Genomic DNA, 15,702 nt, shown 5'->3' with positions numbered 1-15,702 from the left:
AGCTGCACTGTCGGAGGTGCCGTCTTTCGGATGAGATGTTAAACCGAGGCCCTGTTTGCCCTCTCAGGTGGATGTAAAAGATCCCGTGGCACTATTTCGAAGAAGAGCAGGGGAGGTATCACTGGTGTCCTGCCCAATATTTTACATCGGATTACACAGGATATATGGCACAGAAACAGGCCATTCGGCCCAACCAGTCCGTGCCGGCGTTTATGCTCCACTCGAGCCTCCTCCCGTCTTTCAGCATAACCCTCAATTCCCTTCTCCTCCATATACTTGTCCAGCCTCCCCTTAAATGCATCGATACTATTCGCTTCAACCACTCCCTGTGGCAGCGAGTTCCACATTCTCACCCCTCTCTGGGTAAAGTCGTTTTTTCTGAATTCCCGATTGGATTTCTTGGTAACTATCTTATATTGATGACCTCTAGTTATGCTCTTCCCCACAAGTGGAAACATTCTTTCTGTACCCACTCTATCAAAACCTTTCAGAATTTTAAAGACCTCTGTATTAGATCACCCCTCAGCCTTCTTATTTCAAGAGAAAAGAGAGACCCACAAGTTCATCCTTTCCTGATATGTATACCCTCGCATTTCTGGTATCAACCTTATAAATCTTCTCTGCATCCTCTCCAGCGTCTCTTTATCCTTTTTATAATATGGTGACCAGAACTGCAAGCTGTACTCTAAGTGTGGTCTAACCGAGGTTTGATACAGATTTAGCATAACTTCCCTACTTTTCAATTCTATGCCTCTAGAAATAAACCCTAGTGCTTGGTTTGCTTTTTTATGGCCTTGCGTCACAACTTTTAGTGATTTGTGTATTTGTTTCCGAGATCCCTTTGGTCCTCTGCCCCACCCAGACTTGCACCCTCCAAGTAATAAGTGACCTCCCTATTCTTCCTACCAAATGTAATACCTCACATTTATCTGTGTTGAACTTAATTTGCCAATTAATGCCCATTCTGCAAGTTTATTAATGTCGTCCTGCAATATTTATCCCTCAACCAACATCACTGAAACATTATCTGGTCATTATCTCATTGCTGTCTGTGGGAGCTTGTGCGCAGATTGGCTGCCGTGTTTCTCACATATGAAGAATGATCACTTGATTGAGGCTGTTAGTGTCTGTAAAACAACTTCCGAAAGGTGGTGCTTTCAGCAAAGAGATAGGAAAAATTAGGACAGTGAGAGGGAGCGTCATATCCTGTGCCCTTTATTCATTACACCCTGTCCCTGATACAGTACCGTTTTCAGTATTCCCATTTTGTTATTTCAATGCCGTTATTAGCTTCTTCAGAATCTCTAGTCTTCTGTTTAACATTCAGGAGGCTGGAAGCTGATTTCATGCTGACTGAGTTTAATTATGGTGTGTCTCTCAACACTGAAGTTTCAGTAACCTTGACTTGGTTTTGCAATATGTGTTAATATTGTAAAAAAGTTCAGATATGTCTTTGGAGCCAAGGTGGGACTTAATTACCGCACTGGAGACTGAAATCTTATGTCAAGAATGAGCGCTGCAGTAATTGCACTCATGTGGCAGCCTTCCGTTGAGTATAGTAATTACGTATCACACTCGACTGTAGTGTTCTGAAATGTTTTAGAATAGCAATTTACTGTATTGTGCAATTTGCTGAGTCCCAAACCAGGCAAAACGTGAGACGGGGGTGAGACGGGGGGGGGGGGGGGGGGTATCACGGGGGGGACACTGGGGGTATCACAGGGGAATACTGGGGAGACACGGGGGGGCATCACGGGAGATATGGGGGGTATCATGGGGGAATACAGGGGGTATCACAGGGGGACACGGGGGGGACATCACGGGAGACACGGGGCAGGGTATCACGGGGGAACACAGGGGTATCACACGGGAACACGGGAGGCATCATGGGGGTATCACAGGGGGGGACACATGGGGTATCACAGGGGGTGAGCTCACTCTGGGGGAAAATTGAAATTTTCAAGACTGAGATCGATATATTTTTGTTAAGTATCGAGGGATATGGAGTAAAGGCGGGTGCATGGAGTTGAGGTACCGATCGGGTGAACTAATTGAATGGCGGAGCAGCGGCGAGGGGCTGGATGGCCTCCTCCTGTTCCTCTGTTCCCTGCCATTGACCACACACCCGTGCACCATTCAGCAGGGCACAGTGATCGGACGCAGGGACTGTAGCTGATTGTTTCTTCACCCCCCCCCCCTCGCCCAGGGCACCGAGACCAATGGCACCGCTACCTTATCACCACCCTAGCTAAGATCAACTAGCTCTTCACTCCGAGGGTGAGAGAATCTCTGCAATTCTCTGCCCCAGAGGACTGTGGATGCTCAGTCGTTGAGTGTTTTCAAGGCTGAGATCAATTGATTTTTGGACTCGGGAGGAATCAAGGAATATGGAGATTGGGCGGGAAAGTGGAGTTGAGGTCGAAGATCAGCCATGATCTTATTGAGGCTCAAGGGGGCGTATGGCCTACACCTGCTCCTGTTTCTTGTGTTCTTAACTCAGAGTTAACAATCACCACACAACTATTTTTGCGAGTTCTGTGTACATTTTATCATTACTGTTTGAGCAAAGAATCACAGATGTAAACCATCACTGCCCAAGTAGTAAATCACCAATTAAACCTATAAATTAGGTCAAAACAGACTTAACGTAAACCTCCTAATAATCTGCATTTTGCATTTTTTTGAAGTGTGTGTGTGTGTGTAATTAAATATTGAATGAAGTAAGATTGAATTTCTCTTCACAATTCTCAGGCACAAATCTGTTTTTTAACGCCCATATATGACACGGCTGCAATTTATTAAAACCATTGTGATTTATGGAATTGGCTCCATTTACAAAGCAGTTACTAGAATTTGTTTAGCAATGAGTGATTATTACAATCTAGCCACAATGATCAAAAGATATAACACAGTGCACTTGAAATTTTAGTCATAAATATTTCATTGATAGTAATTATATTCAACGGTTTTGATGAAGTAGCTGAGACAAGGCGAGCTATCTTCTTTGTCTGTTTAATGAAGAGCTGAGCACACACAGCGTGAAGTGTACTCACTGGAATGGTTCATCGGACATACGGCACAGAAACAGGCCATTCGGCCCCACAGCACATGCCGGTGTTTATGCTCCACTCGAGCCTCCTCCCGTCTTTCCTCATCTAACTCTATCAGCATAACCCTCTATTCCCTTCTCCTTCATCATCATCATAGGCAGTCCCTCGAATCGAGGATGACTTGCTTCCACGGCAAAAAGTTCACAGGTGTTTCAAGAAGGACTTGATATTCCACATCCTGAACTACATCCTGAAGGGTGGAAAATGCCTGTGTGTGGATTTTTTTTAACGTGGGGTGGCCGTTGCACACCAGCCACCACACGGGCTTGACAGAGCTAGGTCTTGGTCCAGTGGCCAGGATTACCCAGGACAACTGGAGACCTGCTCTGCTGCACGGACCAAGTACGCACACATATCGCAGTGTGGGCTGGCCCGTGCTGCCCCGGGCTCTCGCCTCTCCTGGGCCCCGATCACGTCGCTCTACAATCTCTCGCCGCTCCTTCGCCCCGACCTCGCCGCTCCTGCTGCACCTGCCCACGCTCCAATCACCGACCTGGATCTTGGTGACGTCCCTTTTCACTGCCGTTGCTCCCCTGCTCCAGCTCGTGCTGCTCCCTGGAGTGGTATGCTACCACGCTTCTCCTTCCGCTCCCCGGCCTGCTCCGATGGTGCTCCCCCATATGCTTGTCCAGCCTCCCCTTAAATGCATCCATGCGATTCCCCTCAACCACTCCCTGTGGCAGCCAGTTCCACATTCTCACCACTCTCTGAGTAAAGAAGTTCCTTCTGAATTCCCCTCTTTAAAATGATGAAAGGTTTTGATAGAGTGGCTACAGAGAGAGTGTTTCCACTTGTGGGGAAGAGCATAACTAGAGGCTATCAATATAAGATCGTCACCAAGAAATCCAATGGGGAATTCAGAAGAAACGTCTTTACCCAGAGAGTGATGAGAATGTGGAACTCGCTGCCACAGGGAGGGAATAAATAAAAGGATTTGGTCCGAACTCCGTGTCTGCACTCATTGGGCCCAAGTTTCCACAGGATAAAAAACGGGCGCCCCTCCGAGCTGGGCGCCCGTTTTTCGCGCCTAAAACGGCGCCAGAAAAAAAACGCGCTATTCTCGAGCGCTTTGCAGCTCCTTGTCTGTTTGGCGTGGCGCCCAGGGGGGCGGAGCCTACACTCGCGGCAATTTTGTAAGTGGGAGGGGGCGGGTACTATTTTAATTAGTTTTTTTCCTGCCGGCAACGCTGCGCGTGCGCGTTGGAGCGTTCGCGCACGCTCAGTGTGAAAAAAAACATTGGCACTCGGCCATTTTTGTAGTTCTTTGTAGCTGTTTAATTTTTGAACATTTTTTAATAAAATCACATTGCCATCAGCACATCAGCACTGAGGCTTCCCTTCTCACTGTCTCCTTCCCCTCCCTCCCCTCCCCTGCGCGGCAACAAGCCGCTGTCTCCTTCCCCTCCCTCCTCTGCGCGGCAACAAGCCACTGTTTCCTTCCCCTCCCTCCCCTCTCTCCACGGCAACAAGCCGCTGTCTCCTTCCCCTCCCTCCTCTGCGCGGCAACAAGCCACTGTCTCCTTCCCCTCCCTCCCCTCTCTCCACGGCAACAAGCCGCTGTCTCCTTCCCCTCCCTCCCCTCTCTCCACGGCAACAAGCCGCTGTCTCCTTCCCCTCCCTCCCCTGCGTGGCAACAAGCCGCTGTCTCCGTCCCCTCCCTCCCCTGCGCGGCAACAAGCCGCTGTCTCCGTCCCCTCCCTCCCCTGCGCGGCAACAAGCCGCTGTCTCCTTCCCCTCCCTCCTCTGCGCGGCAACAAGCCACTGTTTCCTTCCCCTCCCTCCCCTCTCTCCACGGCAACAAGCCGCTGTCTCCGTCCCCTCCCTCCCCTGCGCGGCAACAAGCCGCTGTCTCCTTCCCCTCCCTCCCCTGCGCGGCAACAAGCCGCTGTCTCCTTCCCCTCCCTCCACGGCAACAAGCCGCTGTCTCCTTCCCCTCCCTCCCCTGCGCGGCAACAAACGGCGGTTTCCTTCGAATGATGGCTGAAGCACTTTCACACAGGTAGGAAGATGGTTTATTTAATCTTTTCTTTGCTTATAAATGTTTATTCAGGTTGGATTTATTTGTATAATATTTGTAGAAGTATAAATAAGGATTTATTGTCGAATTTAATGAGTTCCCTTCCCCTCCCTCCCCCCCACCTCGTTCTGGACGCCTAATTTGTAACCTGCGCCTGATTTTTTAATGTGTAGAACAGGTTTTTTCAGTTCTACAAAAATCTTCACTTGCTCCATTCTACTTTAGTTTGGAGTCCGTTTTCACTGTGGAAACTTTGAAATCAGGCGTCAGTGGCTGGACACGCCCCCTTTTGAAGAAAAAATTCTGTTCTAAAGTAAAACTGTTCTACCTGACTAGAACTGCAGAAAAAAAAATGTGGAGAATTGCGATTTCTAAGATAGTCCGTTCTCCTCCTAAAAATAGGTGCAAATCATGTGGAAACTTGGGCCCTTTGTGTCATTGGCTTCCTGCATGAACTGAAATACAGTTTTCTCACTGGCAGGAACTGTACTGATCCACATTTTTCACCTTAAAGACTAATCACAGAGTGAGAATAAAAATCCCAAGTAAACTTGCACCAAAGTAAGAATCGAACCCGTCACTGTAAACCCAGATGCAGCTCAGCGCTCATTTACATCCCCATAATGCTGGGCATAGTTCTTGCAAAGGAAAGCAAATTAAACTGTAGGGTTTGATGGTGGTTTTCACAGCGGTTGAAGCTTTCAGTTACTTTTCCTGATGTGCAGTGAGATGGATGTCAGTTCCAGCAGCTCAGTACAACCTTAAAGACGCGTGTCACCACTTGGGTGTGAGGAGCTGAGTTTGGTGATTTAGTACACTCTGGTTTTTCTTCAGATTGTATAAATCTTTCACCTTTTACTAAAGATTTCTGTGGAGAGGAGTGTTCGGAGTTTGTAATTTTTTTTGAGGCCCTGCTTTTTGTGGGGCTATCCAAATGGTGAAAGAAAGATTTATATTTAGTCACTGGATGTGTTATTATTTAAGTTTTCTGTTGTAATTATATTATGCTGAGTTAGTCAAATGCCAGTGCAGTCTTTGGCTGCCTGAGCAAACAAGTGTTTGAAGACCAGGATCTCAAACCCGGTCATTTAGAAGGAACCCAAGCTCATGGTCTACAGAGCAGCAGTGATATCCGCCCTCCTGCTTCAGAAACATTGACCACTGGAGAAGTACCACCAATGATGTCTCCTGGATTTGCACCAACGTCAGTGTTCTCCATCAGGCCAGTATCGAAGCACTGATCGCACTCCACCAGCTCCGCTGGGCGAGCCACATTGTTCACATGCCCGACACGAGACTTCCAAAGCAAGCGCTCTACTCGGAACTCCTACACGTCGGGCGATCCCCAGGTGGGCAGAGGAAACGATTCAAGGACACCCTCAAAGCCTCCCTGATAAAGTGCAACATCCCCACTGACACCTGGGAGTCCCTGGCCAAAGACCGCCCAAAGTGGAGGAAGTGCATCCGGGAAGGCGCTGAACACCTTGAGTCTCGTCGCCGAGAGCATGCAGAAACCAAGCGCAGGCAGCGGAAGGAGCTTGCGGCAAACCAGACTCCACCCACCAAACCACCCACCCTTTCCTTCAATCACCTGTGTCAGAAACTGTAATTCCCATATTGGAGTGTTCAGTCACCTGAGAACTCACTTTTAGAGTGGAAGCAAGTCCCTCAATTCCGAGGGACTGCCTATGATGATGACAGCACAGAAACAGACCATTTGGCACAACTGCTCTGTGCTCCACTCGAGCCTCCTCCCACCCCTCATCATCTCATCCCATTGCCATATCCTTCAGTGTCCTCGAGATTAAGCTTCAATTCCTGGAGTCTCAAGGGCAATCCTGGAGGGTTGGTAACAATAACGAGGTTTGAAGTATTTTGCTCCGTTTCACCCATAGAGTCATAGAACAATACGGCACAGAGGGAGGCCATTCGGCCCATCGTGCCTGTGCTGGCTCTTTGGTAGAGCGATCCAATCAGTCCCTCTCCCCCCACTCTTTCCCCATAGCCCTGCACATTTTTTGCTTCAAGTATTTATCCAATTGCCTTTTGAAAGTTACTATTCAATCTTCTTCCACCGCCCTTTCAGGCAGCGCGTTCCACATCTCAACTCACTGTGTAAAAACATGTTTCCTCATGTCGCCTCTGGTTCTTTCGCCAATCACCTTAAATCTCTGTCCTCTGGTTATCAACCTTCCTGCCACTGGAAACAGTTCCTCTTTATTTGCTCTATCAAAAAACCCCTCATGATTGTGAACACCTCTATCAAATGTTCCCCTTAACCTTCTCTGCTCCAAGGAGAATAATCCTAGCTTCTTCAATCTCTCCACGTAACTGAAGTCCCTCATCAGTGCACTTTGCAAAAACGAGCAAATTAAGCTGTAGGGTTTGATGGTGGTTTCCACAGCGGTTGAAGCTTTCAGTTACTTTTCCTGATCTGCAGTGAGATGGTTTTCTCTGGATGTCAGTTCCAGCAGCTCAGTACAACTATAAAGAGACCTGTCATCGCTTGGGTGTGAGGAGCTGAGTTTGGTGATTTAGTACAGCCTGGTTTCTCTTCAGATCGTATAAATCTTTCGCCTTTTACTGAAGATTTCCGTGGAGAGGAGTGTTCAGAGTCGGAAGTAATTTTTTGAGTCCCTGCTTCTAGTGCGGCTGTCCAAATGGTGAAACGTTAACTCTGTTTCTCTTCACAGACCTGCCCTGCTCAGTGTTTGCAGACTTTTTTGTTCGTATTTTAGATTTCCAGCATCCGCAGTGTTTTGCTTTTGTTCCAATATGCATTACTTGGTTTCCCCAGGAAAGGGGAACCAATAATAAAGAAAGACTTGCATTTATAGAGCGCCCTGCACGACCGCCGGACGTCTCAAAGCACTTTACAGCCAATGAGGTACTTTTGGAGTGTAGTCAATTCTACCCATCATGAGTGGAGTAGGACGCACCCTTAAATCTGGAGAGAGCAACTCAGGATAAGCCAACAAAGAAAACCAGGGGGTGTGGGGGGGAGGAGCCGCTGTAATACTGATGTGTGAAGCCCTGAGGTGCCTCTACAGTTATGACCTTGGGTTCCGGTTGCCAACTCTGGTTGGACACGAGTGTGTTTGCTTCGTGGAATCAGTACAAAACTCCCCTCAGGCTGTACTTGTAACTTATTTTTTGTGTACATGGAGCACCATGATCTGTAAACACCTATGTAGTGCCATGTACAATACAAGGTCTGTTTCGTAATGCACGTGGAAAAGAAAAGTGTAAATGTACCATCACCCATTCCGTGTACCCCTATAGTGACACACGTAATGTAATTTGTTGAATGTACTACAATGTATCCCGTATTGTACCGAATTGTACTTGAACTGAAAAGCAAGGGAATGTATCGAACGGAACTGCCGTCAGCACCCAAATGTAGTGTATGGGATTGCTGACCGCAGCTAAATGTACTGAACTGCTTTTGAATGTATTGTACAAATTTTTATATGAATAAAGTATATTTTGAAATTTTAAAAAAGTGTGTTCTTTACTTAAGAATTACTTAAGAATTCATAGCAACACATTGCTATTAAGAACTAGTTGGTTTATTAACAAAGGTTTAACAGTCACACTACACATTACCAGTTCATCCACCAGGCTCACAACTGCATACCTCATCGTGGAGCCAAGTGGCTGGGGTTTTATTGAGTCTTGTGAACATCACGTGACTGGCTAAGCCACTCACAATGCAATAGCTCTACAACTATTTTTAAATTATACAATTGTTAAAGGGGCACAACAACTAGAAAACCTAACAAATTAAATCAAAATTCTGTTCCCGGGGGTGATGATGCACTCCAGTCCCTCCGGTGCCCACCTCTGACGGAAGGCCGCGAGCGTACGGGTGGACACCGCGTGCTCCATCTCCAGGGACACCCTGGCTCGAACATAGCACAACAGCTCCACAACTATATTAATTAAATGATAAAGCCGAGTGTCCCCTTATTAAATGGGCACTGGAACCCATAAATTAATAAATAAAACTTTGTGAACCGTAAACGGTCAAATTAAAATTTGGTTGCCGGGGGCGATGATGCACTCCAGCCCCACCGGATTGTGGGATTGTGGACCAAAAATCGAGGAGCAGTCCCTTCAAATAATGGAAGAGGGGCTGCAACCTCACGCACTGTATATATACATGGAGCACAGACCCCTTTAGACCACAGAAATTGCAGGCGGCCTGGGAGCCTGTCAACTGACTAAAAAACTTATTGCACGAGACTGTCCCGTGCAATACCCAGCAGGCCAAGTCCCCAATAAATAAAGGGAGGACTCCTGCGTGGAGAGCACTCCATCAACAGCTCTACAAACCCGTGAGCATACTCAGAGGTGCATATATTACAGGCATATTCCTGGAGGTTTCAGCACATGACCAACCGCCCCATCTGGTCAAACTGTCTTTTTACCCCTCCCTGTGATTTTTCTCCCGGGTTTTTGCTCACCGCAGAATCAGCGAGATTAATCTTTAATTCCAGGAGACACCAACAGTGCATAAATTGTGGTGAAACGGTCTGATGATGCTTTAAGTAGCTTCTTCATTTAGTGTTCTCATCCTTGTTTTCAAATCCCTCCATGGCCCTCGCCCCTCCCTATCTCTGTAATCTCCTACAACCCTACAACCTCCCGAGATGTCTGCGCTCCTCTAATTCTGCCCTTGAGCATCCCTGATTATAATCGCTCAACCATTGGTGGCCGTGCCTTCTGTTGCCTGGGCCCCAAGCTCTGGAACTCCCTCCCTAAACCTCTGCACCTCTCTACCTCCCTTTCCTCCTTCAAGACGCTGCTCAAAACCTATCTCTTTGACCAAGCTTTTGGTCACCTGCCCCAATTTCTACTTCTGCGGCGTGGTGTCAAATTTTTAAATCTTATAACACTCCTGTGAAGTGCCTTGGGACGTTTCACTATGTTAAAGGCGCTGTATAAATACAGGTTGTTGTTGTAGTGCTCTCCCCCTCCCACCTTGATTTTTTTTTGTCTCAGTGTCATGCATTTAGCTCTAACCAGGGCCGTGCGAAGGTGGCCTGATTCCATCCCTCCTCCATCGACGCTCTGAGAGATTAGTGGTTCAAGGACACAATGAAACGTTGAAAGTATTATAGCTTGCGATCTTCCTTAGGTACATTTCATCTCTGCAGGCTGCGTCTGAAGAACGTCTCTCTGTGGAAATGCTGTTTGAGCTTTTGCGTTTTGCTCATTCCTCGCCACCCGCCTCCTCCTCCCGCAAAGGGTTCAAGAACGCAAGCTCTCGACGCGGGAGAATCTGTGCAGCGTACACAACCACTTGTATTTATATAGCACCTGTAACGCAGTAAAACGTCCCAAGGCGCTTCACAAGGACTGTTATAAGACAAAAAAGGAGAAATTAGGGCAGGTGACCAAAAGCTTGGTCAAAGAGGTAGGTTTTAAGGAGCGCCTTGAAGGAGGAAAGAGAGACGGAGAGGTTTAGGGAGGGAGTTCCAGAGCTCAGAGCCGAGGCAACAGAAGGCACTGCCATTGCATGCTCCCAAGTCTGTGGGGCTGTTGCACTGAGTGGCTCAGCCAATCACATGATGGTCACGAGACTCAATAAAACCCCGGTTAATTGAGTCCAAGTTCTCCACGATGAGGTGTGCAGTTATGAACCTGGTGGATGAACCGGTCGGGTTCAGTTTGGTTGTTAAACCTTTGCTCATAAACCAGCTCGTTCCTTACAGCAAATGTGTAGCTGGGAATTCTTAAGCAAAGAACCCATGGAGCAAATACACTACGGCCACCAATGGTGGAGTGATTATAATCAGGGATGCTCAAGAGGGCAGAGTTAGAGGAGCGCAGACATCTCGGGGGGGTTGTGGGGCTGGAGGAGATTATAGAGATAGGGAGGCTCGAGGGCCATGGAGGGATTTGAAAACAAGGATGAGAATTTTGAAATCGAGGTGTTGCTTAACTAGGAGCCAATGTAGGTCAGCGAGCACCGAGTGCGATGGGTGAGCGGGACTCAGTGCAAGTTAGGACACGGGCAGCTGAGTTTTGAATCACCTTTAGTTTACGTAGGGTAGAATGTGGGTGGTCAGCCAGGAGTGTGTTGGAATAGTCAAGTCTAGAGTAAACAAAGGCAGGGATGAGGGTTTCAGCAGCGGATAAGCTGAGGACAAGGCGGAGACAGGCGATGTAACAGAGGTGGAAATAGATGGTCTTAGTTATGGGTAAATGGTTTACATAGAAACATAGAAAATAGGTGCAGGAGTAGGCCATTCGGCCCTTCGAGCCTGCACCACCATTCAATAAGATCATGGCTGATCATTCATCTCAGTCCCCCTTTCCTGCTTTCTCTCCATACCCCTTGATCCCTTTAGCCGTAAGGGCCATATCTAACTCCCTCTTGAATATATCCAATGAACTGGCATCAACAACTCTCTGCGGTAGAGAATTCCACAGGTTAACAACTCTCTTGAGTGAAGAGGTTTCTCCTCATCTCAGTCCTAAATGGCTTACCCCTTATCCTTAGACTGTGTCCCCTGGTTCTGGACTTCCGCAGCATCAGGAACATTCTTCCTGCATCTAACCTGTCCAGTCCTGTCAGAATTTTATATGTTTGTATGAGATCCCCTCTCATCCTTCTAAACTCCAGTGAATACAGGCTCAATAGATCCAGTCTCTCCTCATATGTCAGTCCTGCCATCCCGGGAATCAGTCTGGTGAACCTTCGCTGCACTCCCTCAATAGCAAGAACATCCTTCCTTAGATTAGGAGTTCCATGTGAGGCCTCATCAAGGCCCTGTACAACTGCAGTAAGACCTCCCTGCTCCTATATTCAAATCCCCTAGCTATGAAGGCCAACATACCATTTGCCTTCTTCACCGCCTGCTGTACCTGCATGCCAACTTTCAATGACTGATGTACCATGGCACCCAGGTCTCGTTGCACCCCCCCACCTTTTCCTAATCTGCCACCATTCATTTGTTGTCATTCTGCCTCCGGAATTCTTGTGCATAAACTTTGTTATTTGGGAAAGAACATCGGGTGAAACATGGGTAAGAACATCAGAAATAGGAGCAGGAGTAGGCCATTCGGCCCCTCGAGCCTGCTCCGCCATTCAATGACATTATAGCTGATCTTCGACCTCAACTCCACTTTCCTGCACTATCCCCATAATCCCTTGGTTCCCTTAATATTCAAAAATCTGTCCATCTCTGTCTTGAATACACTCAACGACTGAGCCTCCACAGCCCTCTGGGGCAGAGAGTTCCAAAGATTTACAACCCTCCGAGTGAAGAAATTTCTCCTCAACTCAGTCCTGAATGGCTGACCCCTTATTCTGAGACTGTGGCCCCTGGTCCTAGACTCTCCAGCCCGGGGAAACATCCTCCCTGCATCTACCCTGTCAAGTCGTGTAAGAATTTTGTATGTTTCAATGAGGTCACCTCTCATTCTTCTAAACTCTAGAGAATATAAAGAAAGACTTGTATTTATATAGCGCCTTTCACAACCATTGGAAGTCTCAAAGCGCTTTACAGCCAATTAAGTACTTTTTTGAAGCATATTCACGATTGTAATATGGGAAATGCGGCAGCCAGTTTGCGCACAGCAAGCTCCCACAAACAACAATGTGATAACGACGAGATCATCTGTTTTTGTTATGTTGATTGAGGGATAAATATTGGCCCCAGGACACCGGGGAGAACTCCCCCTGCTCTTCTCCGAAATAGTGCCATGGGATCTTTTACATCCACCTAAGAGAGCAGACGGGGCCTCGGTTTAACGACAAGAACTGTGTGATAAACATTTGCAATAATCTGTCAGGCAGTTGGACATCGGGGGAGGTTTAAAATACAGTTGGATTCTGTGATGAGAGAGCTTGGGAACGATGCGATTAACTTCAATGGCCTAAAATGTTTTTTTCTGCACTTAAGTGCCATCACGAGAGAATTGACATACTAAAGGGGGAGCTTCAATGGCTCAATTAACCTTTTCATGTCCTTGATTGCTCAAGGACAGAGCTGCTGACGTCTGGAAATTCTGATTACAACAAGCGCCGGTCTGATGACGGCCGCGATGTGTTGCTCTGAAGGCCAGCTTGAGAACTTTGAATGCCGTTTTTAAAAAAATCTGGAACTAGTAACTTTGAAATGAGAATTGGATAAATACTTGAAAAGAATAAGATTGCAGGGCTATGGGGAAAGAGCGTGGGGAGTGGGACTAATTGGATCGCTCTTTCACAGAGCCGGCACAGGCACGATGGGCCGAATGGCCTTCTATGCTGCACGATTCTCTAATTCCGTGCAATAAGAAGCTGGTGCCTGTCCCAAGTGACCAGGAAGCTGTCGGATTGTCGTAACACCCCATCTGGTTCACTGATGTCCTTTAGGGAAGGAAATCTGCCGCCTTTACCCGGTCTGGGCCTACATGTGCCTCCAGTCCCGCACCAACGTGGCGAACTCTTAACTGCCCTCTGAAGTGGCAACTGTTTGCCCGGGCTGCTGCGGCGCTAACGACTCCCACGAAATTCCTCGGGAGTTTAGCGGCGACGGTAACCAGTAGCGCGCCGCTCCGCTGCGCCGGCAGTGACGTCGTCGCCGAGCGCAGCGACCCGTTTTCGCTCCGGAGCGAAAATTCGGTCGTGCCCCGTGAGGTTCCGTTGGGCGATGCCAGCGACAGCTTCACGAGGCGCGTACCAGGCCGTCGGCCATTCGCGTGGCGAAGATTAAAGGAGAGGTGCGGCAGGAAAAAGAAGCGTCCCGACTAACCAAATTGCGGCGGCCTTGTTGGTCGATGGCGGGGTCTGTGCCATCATCTTGTTGCCCCGCGCACGGCTCGTGTGCTGGCAGCTGCCACGGCAACCCTGCTCCTCGGTGGTCTGGTGACGGCCCGGTTTCCTGCCGGCAGAGTCGGCAGCTTGGCCCCTCCCCTTTAATGAAGTGGAGGACCCCGCCTACGTGCCATGCGCTACGCTTCCCACCGCGTCGTGCTGCGCACTTCGCGCCCCGTTGCGTCCCACCCCCACGCCCAGCCACAGAGCAAGTGCAGCGCGATATCTTACACTGCACTTGGGGGCGGTAACCCGAATATAAGGTCGCGGGCGAGATCTCATCGCCTGCCACAGGAACTCCTGCCTCGCGGCTGGTACAGGGTACTGCCCAAATTTCGGAGGCACAGACTCTTATTTTCCAAGGAGTCTGGAAAATTCTATCGATCTATATCTTCTTAGACAGCCTTTGCTGGCATCGCTGCCACCTCTCAGGCACTGCTACGTCCCACAGGATGATCCCGGCCCTTTATTAACTGTTTCTCCTGTGTTCCATTCTGATAATCACCCGAGCTTTTAAACCCCAACCTTGGCATCACTTAATCGCCAGTTCCTAATTTACTGTGACCTCTCCCTCATTGATTCCGACCTTTGTGCTTTCCTGCTCCCCGAGCCCCAGCCTTCCGTTTTGGTTCCTGGATTTGAGAAGAGGCGAGAGCCAGCAAAGGTTAATGAAAGGGAAGCGACTTCCAACAAATGCCTCAACATTAAGCTATTGAACTGAACTTGGTTGATGTTGTATGCCTTGACCTTCAGAAGACATCTGACAAGGTCTCGTACAAAAGACATGCAGTAAAGGTGAAGGTTCATGAATCATTGATGAAGTGGCCAATTAGACGGAGAACTGGATGGACAATAAAAAGCAGCGAGCAATCGGTAAAGGGATTGTTTAAGCTGAGCTGCAGTGACTGATGCAATCCCAAAGGAATCAGATGCACGGTCTCTGCTGTCCACAGTATTTATTAATGAGCCAGGATCTCGGCGAAGGATGGGTAATTTTGTGTGGGAATTAATATGTACTGAGGAAAGAGATTTAGTTTAAAGTGTTTCACACAATTGAATGGCATGTGGCATTCAATGTTGATCAACGTAAGGCACAGTGACACATAACAAATATCAGTAGTCAATGAGGTGTGTAACAATGAAGTTATTGTGCCAAGATAAAGGACACAAACACATTGAAATTCAGATGGGATGGTTCTAAGGCTCAGATCATTGAGCTATGAGGAGAAAAAAAGAGAGAAACTAACCACCTCCCCTTGACATTCAATGGCATTATAGTCATCGAATCCCCCGCCATAACATCCTGAAAGGTCACCATTGACCAGAAATGTTACTGGACCAGCCACATAAATACAGTGGCCACAAGAGCAGGTCAGAGGCTGGGTATTCTGCAGCAAGTGACTCACCTCCTGACTCCCCAAAGCCTTCCCACCATCTACAAGGCACAAGACAGGAGTGCGATGGAATACTCTTCACTTGCCTGGATGAGTGCAGCTCCAACAACACTCAAGAAGCTCAACACCATCCAGGACAAAGCAGCCCGCTTGATCAGCACCCCATCCACCATCTTCAACATTCACTCCCTCCACCACCGGCGCACTGTGGCTGTAGTGTGTACCATCTACAAGATGCACTGCAGCAACTCGCCAAGGCTTCTTCAGCAGCACCTCCCAAACCCGCGACCTCTACCACCTAGAAGGACAAGGGCAGCAGGCGCATGGGAACACCATCACCTCCACGTTCCCCTCCGAGTCACACACCATCTT

The 15,702-nt window shown here is 48.2% G+C and overlaps 2 non-coding genes across 2 annotated transcripts; both read left to right on the top strand.

The window, feature by feature from the left end:
* Window positions 1-5,941: 5,941 nt before the first annotated feature.
* LOC139228403 (U5 spliceosomal RNA) lies at window positions 5,942-6,055 on the top strand. The gene has a single exon (XR_011587552.1). It is a non-coding gene; the product is annotated as a U5 spliceosomal RNA (small nuclear RNA).
* Window positions 6,056-7,667: 1,612 nt separating this feature from the next.
* Window positions 7,668-7,780, top strand: LOC139228405 (U5 spliceosomal RNA). The gene has a single exon (XR_011587553.1). It is a non-coding gene; the product is annotated as a U5 spliceosomal RNA (small nuclear RNA).
* The last annotated feature ends 7,922 nt before the right edge of the window (window positions 7,781-15,702 follow it).

The sequence above is a fragment of the Pristiophorus japonicus genome, chromosome 17, assembly GCF_044704955.1.
Source record: "Pristiophorus japonicus isolate sPriJap1 chromosome 17, sPriJap1.hap1, whole genome shotgun sequence".
Classification (NCBI taxonomy): Eukaryota; Metazoa; Chordata; class Chondrichthyes; family Pristiophoridae; genus Pristiophorus; species Pristiophorus japonicus.
Note: the sequence above shows the minus strand (reverse complement) of the source record. Positions and strands in the feature narration are given on the sequence as shown.